Source organism: Chiloscyllium plagiosum, chromosome 38 (assembly GCF_004010195.1).
Source record: "Chiloscyllium plagiosum isolate BGI_BamShark_2017 chromosome 38, ASM401019v2, whole genome shotgun sequence".
Classification (NCBI taxonomy): domain Eukaryota; kingdom Metazoa; phylum Chordata; class Chondrichthyes; order Orectolobiformes; family Hemiscylliidae; genus Chiloscyllium; species Chiloscyllium plagiosum.
The window spans coordinates 17,347,657-17,355,547 of record NC_057747.1 but is presented as its reverse complement, the minus strand read 5'-3'; the positions used below and the strand labels follow the sequence as shown (position 1 = coordinate 17,355,547).

Below are 7,891 nucleotides of genomic sequence, written 5' to 3'. Positions count from 1 at the left end.
CACCTCCGCTCCCTCACCACCAGACGCCTGGGGGAAGAACGCCTCATCTTCCGCCTCGGGACACTTCAACCCCAGGGCATCAATGTGGACTTCAACAGTTTCCTCATTTCCCCTTCCCCCACCTCACCCTAGTTCCAAACTTACAGCTCAGCGCTGTCCCCATGACTTGTCCTACCTGCCTATCTTCTTTTCCACCTATCCACTCCACCCTCTCCTCCCTGACCTATCACCATCATCCCCTCCCCCACTCACCCATTGTACTCTATGCTACTTTCTCCCCACCCCCACCCTCCTCTCACTTATCTCTCCACCCTTCAGGCTCTCTGCCTTTATTCCTGATGAAGGACTTTTGCCCAAAACGTCGATTTTACTGCTCCTCGGATGCTGCCTGAACTGCTGTGCCCTTCCAGCACCACTAATCCAGATATCTGGTTTCCAGCATCTGCAGTCATTGTTTTTACCTAATGGTTTTATAGACATCATTAGACTCTTAATTCCAGACTTTCTTTAAAAATTGAATTCAAATTCCACCATCTGCTCTGGCAGGATTCAAACTTGGGTCTTTGGGTTAATAAGCTAGCTAGAATACCACTAAGCCATCACCCTGCTCTGCATATATACATCTGTAAATAGGCATGCAGGATAGGCAGGATTGGAGCGTGACATCAATCTTGTGTAGACCTACCATTTCAGAGCATTCTCTGCCTGATAGCGCCAGCTCTTAAATGCTCTCAACTGAAAACGAGCCTCTCAAGTGAGGAGCTGCTGATATTTTGTTTTGTTGCCGCTGAGTCAATGGAAATCTCATGTTCTGTTTTGTTGGAGGAGGTTTGTAAAATTGTTGGAGTTTAAGGACCCATGCTGGACATTTCAAAAGAGTTCAGTGGCTGTGACCAGAAAGGCAGCTTTCTCTTCTGGGGGCTGGATGTGCACGAACACACACAGAAACATTGAAAACAGGGACAGGAGTAGGACATTCAGCTTTGAGAGCCCGATTTACCATTCAATATGATCAGCTCTTACTCTTATCCTGCTTTCGCAACCTCCCCATGCCCTTTGACCCCTTTAGCCTTAAGCACTGTATCTACTCCCTTCTTGAAAAGAAACACAACAGGGAGATAGAGCACAGGCAGTGAAGAGCGAGGGATGTGCATCAAGGGAGAAGAGGGTTTTCAATTGCCTTCATTCCTCAGACCACTGAGTATAGGAGTTGGGACATCATGTTGACGTTGTACAGGACATTGGTGAGGCCACGTTTGGAGTACTGTGTACAGTTCTGGTCGCCTTGGTATAGGGAGGATTATTAAATTGGAGAGGATTCAGAAGAGATTTACCAGGATGTTGCCAGGACTGCAGGGTTTAGGTTATAAGGAAAACTTGGACCGAAGGGTCTGTTTGCATCCTGTTTGACTCTATGACACTAACAGAAGTTTATTTATTCATTTATGGGCATCACTGGTTAGGTCAGCATTTATTGCCCATTCGTAATTGCCCAGAGGGCAGTTAGAGTCAACCATATTGCAGAGGTCTCAAGTCACATGTAGGCCAGACCAGGTAAGCGTAGCAGACTTCCTTCCTTAAAGGACATTAGTGAAGTAAACGGTTGATTGGACCGATGGGAGGGAAGGGTGGGATGCAAAAGAACGCATCCATAGCCACATGCACCATCTGTGCCTTATACCATGACACAAGAGTAAAGATGAAATGATTTGAGAAGGTGGATCAGACAGGGACCTAGCATTATCCTGCACGTATAAAGGTAAAATAATGCAGATTCTGTAAATCTGAAACAATTGCAGAGATTGCTGGAGAAACTCAGCAGGCACGGCAGCATCTGTAGCGAACAAAAAATATTAGAGTTCAAGTCTGGTATGACTCTATTTCAGAACATAATAAACATTTCATTACGCATTTCGTGCACTTGCAGCCTGAATGTGCCTTCCTTTTAAGCAGTACTGGCAGTACTTCAGAAGTAGAAACCTGATTGTAATCTGTACTGACTCGCACGCACCCTCTATGCAGGAATGCAGTCGGAAGCACATTAAGCTTGGGATTGATCACCATGAAAATGCAGAGGTACAGGCAGCATGAAGTTTGTGCTGTTTGCATCACCTCAACCTGGCATAGGGCGATTGTGCATTCCAATCCCTGTGCCCGAAATCAGTACTACATTATTATCCATTGTATACTCTGTGAATAAGCAGGAACAAAAGGGCGAAATAGTACATACTGTTAAGAGGATTGTCGTTTCAAAATCTGCTTACATTCAAAGTACAACAGACTCAGACTCAACCATCAGAGAAAATGAACAAAGAAGGCATTAAGACATTCCATTCATATTACACTCAGTGTTACATTTATAGTTGTTTTATTTTATGCCTTGTGCATAACATGTGGTTAGTCCAGCAAAACGTGTGTACAACGTAATATGACAAAATGCATAGTGGAAAAAGGTGTGACTGCATGTGAGATAACAACCACTGATTACCAAATGAGATGTTGCTATGTGAATGTGTTCCACCTAGTCAATTCTGAAGCACAAGTCTCAAGTTGAGCAAATAATCTTTTTTTTTTATCTTGAATCATTTTTCTCTGACGTCCATTTAGATTTGAAAATGAAAGGCGAGGGAGGGGTTAATAGTATTTATACAGCTTGCAACAAGCCTGCTTGACTGAACTATAACTAAATTTCATGCTAAACTGCTCAGCTTGTCACTGTGCTGCAGCCAACTGTGTATTGATAGAATACTGTGGACTGCACAGAAAAAGTGTTTAACATACCAGACTGTATTGGATGGACAGGAATTCATCCTCTGTTCTGACTTGCTTGGTGCTCCTTCTCCTTTTATCACCCTTGTAAGAGGAGCTTCCTGTTGAATGTACCCATGAGGGCTAGCAAGATCCAATTTCTCTGCTGGAGTCCTCAAACTTCAGGATCTCTGACTCCTTGCCCTCTTTCCTCTCACTCTCTCCTTATCTGCTACACAGCCAAAAGAAACTGAATATTTAAGGTGTAATCACTGAGGCACTGCCGCCCCTACACACAGACAAATGGGACCACCGTCACGCTTGCAGGTCTTTTTATTCATCCTAATGCTACTTCTCAGATTTGCCGTAATTCACTCCCAATGCTTTCCTTTGCACTAATAAGAAATGGAGTGGGCAAGATAAAATTGTAGTCTATTGGGCCTTTGGTAAGCTCAGTTGCTCATTAATTAGTTCTCAGATCAAGGCAGACAATTTCAGTACCTGCTCACCTTCTGTGAAATCAGGAGCTGTGGTGATGATATGGAATTGCTAAACCGATTGGGACAGATGGAGACAGTCCAATTTCTAGGCGAAAGTGAGGACTGCAGATGCTTGAGATTAGAGTCAAGATTAGAGTGGTGCTGGAGAAGCACAGCAGGTCGGACAGCATCCAAGGAGCAGGAGCCCTTCATTAGGAATGAACAGTCCAATTTCTGCCATACGATCCAGCAAATTCCTTTCTGGTTTGAAGGAAAGTATTACAACAGGCTCTAAAATGCTGGAAGAACAATATGTAGTAGGCCAGAAAATACACAGCTGAGGCTGCGGACCTCATTAGAAAGTAAGAGTCTTTCCAGTCCCTGAATGATGTGGGCTGTGGTAAAGATATTGGGAAAATTGGGTGGAATATCCAATAAGATCCTTTTCAACACTGAGATCAAAAGGTTGCATTTTACAACCAGGTCCTGAACATTGAGGTTAATCATGCCTAATCATGGAATTATAGGATCCCTACAGTGTGGAGGCAGGTCATTGAGCCAATTGGGTCCACACCGAACCTCTTAAGATCATCAAACCCCACACCCCACACCCTTACCCTATCCCTGTAACCCTGCATTTCCCATGGCTAATCCATCTAGCTTGCACACTATGGACAATTTAGCTTCGCCAATTCGCCTAACGTGCAAATCTTTGGACTGTGGGAGGAAACCGAAGCACCTGGAAGAATGTGCAAAATCCGCAGTCACCTGAGGTTGGAACTGAACCTGGGTCCCAGGCGCTGTGAGGCAGCAGGTACTGAACTGTATGTGTTTCAATCAAACAGCAACATCTCAAGGTCAATGGGGAATCATCCTCTCTCAGGTCTTAACACAGTAAGTCAAAATAAATGTCTGATATCAGCCCAGGGCCTTGAAAACTGTCAATTGGCTGCTCAAGGTGATCACAGTCAGGATCCTCTCCTTGTACAGGATGAGGAGCCAAATGTCAGATGGTCCACTACCCAGGCCCTCAGATTCCTGAAGAAGGGCTTATGCCCGAAACGTCGATTCTCCTGTTCCCTGGATGCTGCCTGACCTGCTGCGCTTTTCCAGCAACACATTTTCAGGTCCACTACCCACCTTGGCACTTTATGTCTTACTATCAGCCATTGTCTCCTGGACTGAGAATGAAACAGCGATTGAGTGAGATGAAAGCATCTGGTGCTGATGTAGGTGAGGAAAGGCTGGTTAAGTTTCTGAGTGAGTAGGAAACATACAATATGTGCAGTCTGGCTGGGTCAGAGCAAGTGAAGGCAACTCTTGAAGGAAATAGTGATGGTGATAAAACATGAAACTTGGTAGGAGGTGGTGTAGTAGCAGAGGGAGAGTAAATGCGAAGTGCAGAGAGAATATGTTGCCATTTACCCTGTTGTTGACCTCCTTCCTACACTGCTAAGTGTTCCTTTGGGTAGTGGAAGCCACACTGACTAGGTATCAGCAACATAAGACAAGGCTGGTAGGTTCTAATGTCATGTCCCCTACTGTTGGTCCTGTGGTAAGAACGTAGATCCCCCACTACACCAACCTAATGCCAGGTTACTGTTTACAAATCAGGATTCAATTTCTCCTTAACAGTCATGTAATGTTCTCTCTAAAATATCGAAGATATTTGCATCCAGAGTCATATTTGTTTGTTTCATTGTTTTATTGACATAGAGTTATAGAATCATAGAGATGTACAGTCTGGAAACAAACCCTTCGGTCCAACTCGTTCATGCTGACCAGATATCTTAACCTAATCTAGTCCCATTTGACAGCATTTAGCCCATATCCCTCTCAACACTTCCTCTGCATATATCCACACCCAGATACCTTTTAAATGTTGCAATTGTACCAGCCTCCACCATTTCCTCTGGCAGCTCGTTCTATACATGCACCATCCTCCGCATGAAAAAGTTTCCCTTTTAAGTCTTTCCCCTCTCATCTTTAACCTATGCCCTCTAGTTTTTGACTTCCCTACCATGGGGAAAAGACTTGGCTCCTAATGGGGCAATCCATGCCCCTCATGATTTTATAAACTTCTATAAGGTCACCTCTCAGCCTCGGTTGCTCCAGGGAAAACAGCCCCAGTCTATTCAGCCTCTCCCAATACCTCAAACCGTCCAACCCCGGCAACTCCTTGTAATCTTCACACACTGCTTTTGTTCCTTAGGGGAATAATGGGCAAGTAAATACACACATTTTATCTCTGTGTGTGTGCATTATTTAGACTGAGGCACAATTCGACTCATTTGGCAAAACAGGAAGTAGCATGTTGCTATTTTAAGGTATAACAGCCCTGTATTTTGTGTATATCAAGGAAATGTCACATCCTCAGACTGAACCTTGACGTCTATTCCCTCACCTACCCAATGAAAAGACTGGAATTATACTGCAAGCCTAACTCTATACCTGTGCTGCAACCATATACATAGATAGTTTACTCTTTGTGGACCTCTTTTATTTAGTCAGCAATTCAAAAGCAAGTTGACAGTGTCTGATGTTGCACATTGAATCTATGTACCCAAGCGCACCTCTGAGCCTAATGATAGTCAGCACAAACAGTGTAGACCTAGGGAAAAGGCATATGCTGAACATTGAGGCAATAAATACAAAGCACATTGGTGTTTTAGATTAGTTACAGTGTGGAAACAGGCCCTTCGGCCCAACAAGTCCACACCGACCCCCGCCACCCACCCAGACACATTCACCTACATTTACTGACCTCAATCACCTTATCCAGCTTTCAGTTAAATGCATTATTGGACATTCATCTCATGGCTTGCTGAACACACAAGAATTCTGCTATCTGGGAACTTGTGGGCAGTTTTGAAACGCTCAAGTTTTGCTCCTTATTTATTAAAGTTTGCATCTGTCCTGGGAATTAATTATATACCACTTTCACACTGCCACCATGTCTCTCTCTCTCTCTTTGGATAATATATTTGGAAAGCAAATGATCACTGTTAATTAGTTCTGTTTTCCACTTTAGACATATGCAGAGATACATTCCCACCAACCATACAAGCAAAGGCAAATCTTAAATTGGTAAGTTTGAACAATGTTTTGCAACTTGATAAATATATTAATAACTGAAGTCAGACAATTGAAAAGAAAAATAAGACTTCTGTTATCAATTGGTTTTGTGAGATAAATGCTCAGAACGCTGTGAAGCATTCAAACTTCGCACCTTACTTGATTGCCACATGCAAATGTTACTAAGAAGAGAGCTCCAGGTTTCATGCCTTGACGACCCCTCACTGTAACTCCCCTGTGCTTCTGAATACTGAATGGTGATTGTCTCAGTCAAGGTCTTCCTTGAAAGAATGGCAGGAGGCTTTGAACACCAGGGTAGCCTTGCTGGTCCAAAAGAAATGTAGAAGATAGGTGCAGGAATAGGTCAAAGGACATCTCAAGCTTCACCATTCAAAATGATCAAGATTGATTTCGAGTTCAATACCCAAATCCTGCTCTACCCCCATATCCCTTGATCCCTTTCACCACAAGAGCTACATTTACCTCCTCCTTGAAAACATATAATGTACTGGCTTCAACCACTTTCTATGGCAGTGAATCCCATAGGCTCACTACTCTCTTGGTGAAGAAATTTCTTCTCATCTCAGTCCTAAAAGGTTTACCCCTTATCATCTGGACTCCCCCACCAGCAGGAACATATCTCCTATATCTAACCTGTCTTGTCATATTAGAATTTTCAGGTTTCTATAAGACTCCCCCCACACCCTCCCCCATTCTTTTAAACTCCAATGAATATAATCCTAGCCAACTTAATCTCTCCTCATATATCAGTCCTGCCATCCTTTGCTGTACTCTCTCAGATAAGGAGAACAAAACTGCACACAATATTCCATGCAATGTAGCCTCATGAATGTCCTGCATAATTGGAGCAAGGCATCCCTGCTCCTGTATTCAAATCCTGTCACTATGAACACCAACATACAGTTTGCCTTCTTTACTGCCTGCCATACATACGCTCTTGCTTTCAGCATAGTCTTTGCCTCCTTAGGTGTAGTCCTGCTGCATCACCGTCTGGATCTTTTTGATAGTCTTATTCTTGGAGATCCTGTTGGGAATCCATCATTGAAACGTAGAAAGTACAAGCATAAGTAGTTAACTTGGCTCTTCAAGCCTGCTTCCCCATTCAACATGATCACCGCTAATCAGCCAACTCACTATCTTTTCTCCCATACCCTTTGGTCGCTTTAGCCCTAAGAAATATATCTAATTCCTTCTTGAAAACATTCGATGTTTTGGCCTCAAACCACTTTCTATGACAGAGAATTCCACAGGTTCACCAGCCTCTGCATGAGGAAATATTTTCACATCTCAGTCCTAAATGGCTTACCCAGTGGCCTTAGACTGTGAGACAAAAACAGGAATTGCTGGAAAAGCTCAGCAAGTCTGATGAGAGAAGTCAGAGTTAATGTTTTGGGTTGAATGACCCTTCCTCAGAATGATTCTGAGGGTCACTTGACCTGAAATGTTAACTTTGATTTCTCTCCACAGATGCTGCCAGACCTGCTAAGCTTTTCCAGCAATCTCTGTTTTTGTTTTTGATCTACAGCATCCGCAGTTCTTTTTCAGTTTTTCTCAGACTGTGAGCCTTG

General features: G+C 43.4%; 1 protein-coding gene across 7 annotated transcripts in view; it reads left to right on the top strand.

The window, feature by feature from the left end:
- Nucleotides 1–7,891, top strand: part of LOC122541868 (ferroptosis suppressor protein 1-like) — a 52,165-nt gene that overhangs the window by 16,652 nt on the left and 27,622 nt on the right. For 4 of the 7 annotated variants that reach the window (XM_043679016.1, XM_043679015.1, XM_043679010.1 and 1 more), the window contains exon 2: nt 6,259–6,314. The exons of 1 other annotated variant lie outside the window; for it this stretch is intronic. The gene's annotated coding sequence lies outside the window, so the exon portion shown is untranslated. Of the gene's footprint in view, nt 1–1,537; nt 1,555–6,258; nt 6,315–7,891 lie in introns of those variants that run through there. 2 more of the 7 variants (XM_043679012.1, XM_043679014.1) reach the window with 2 other exon arrangements.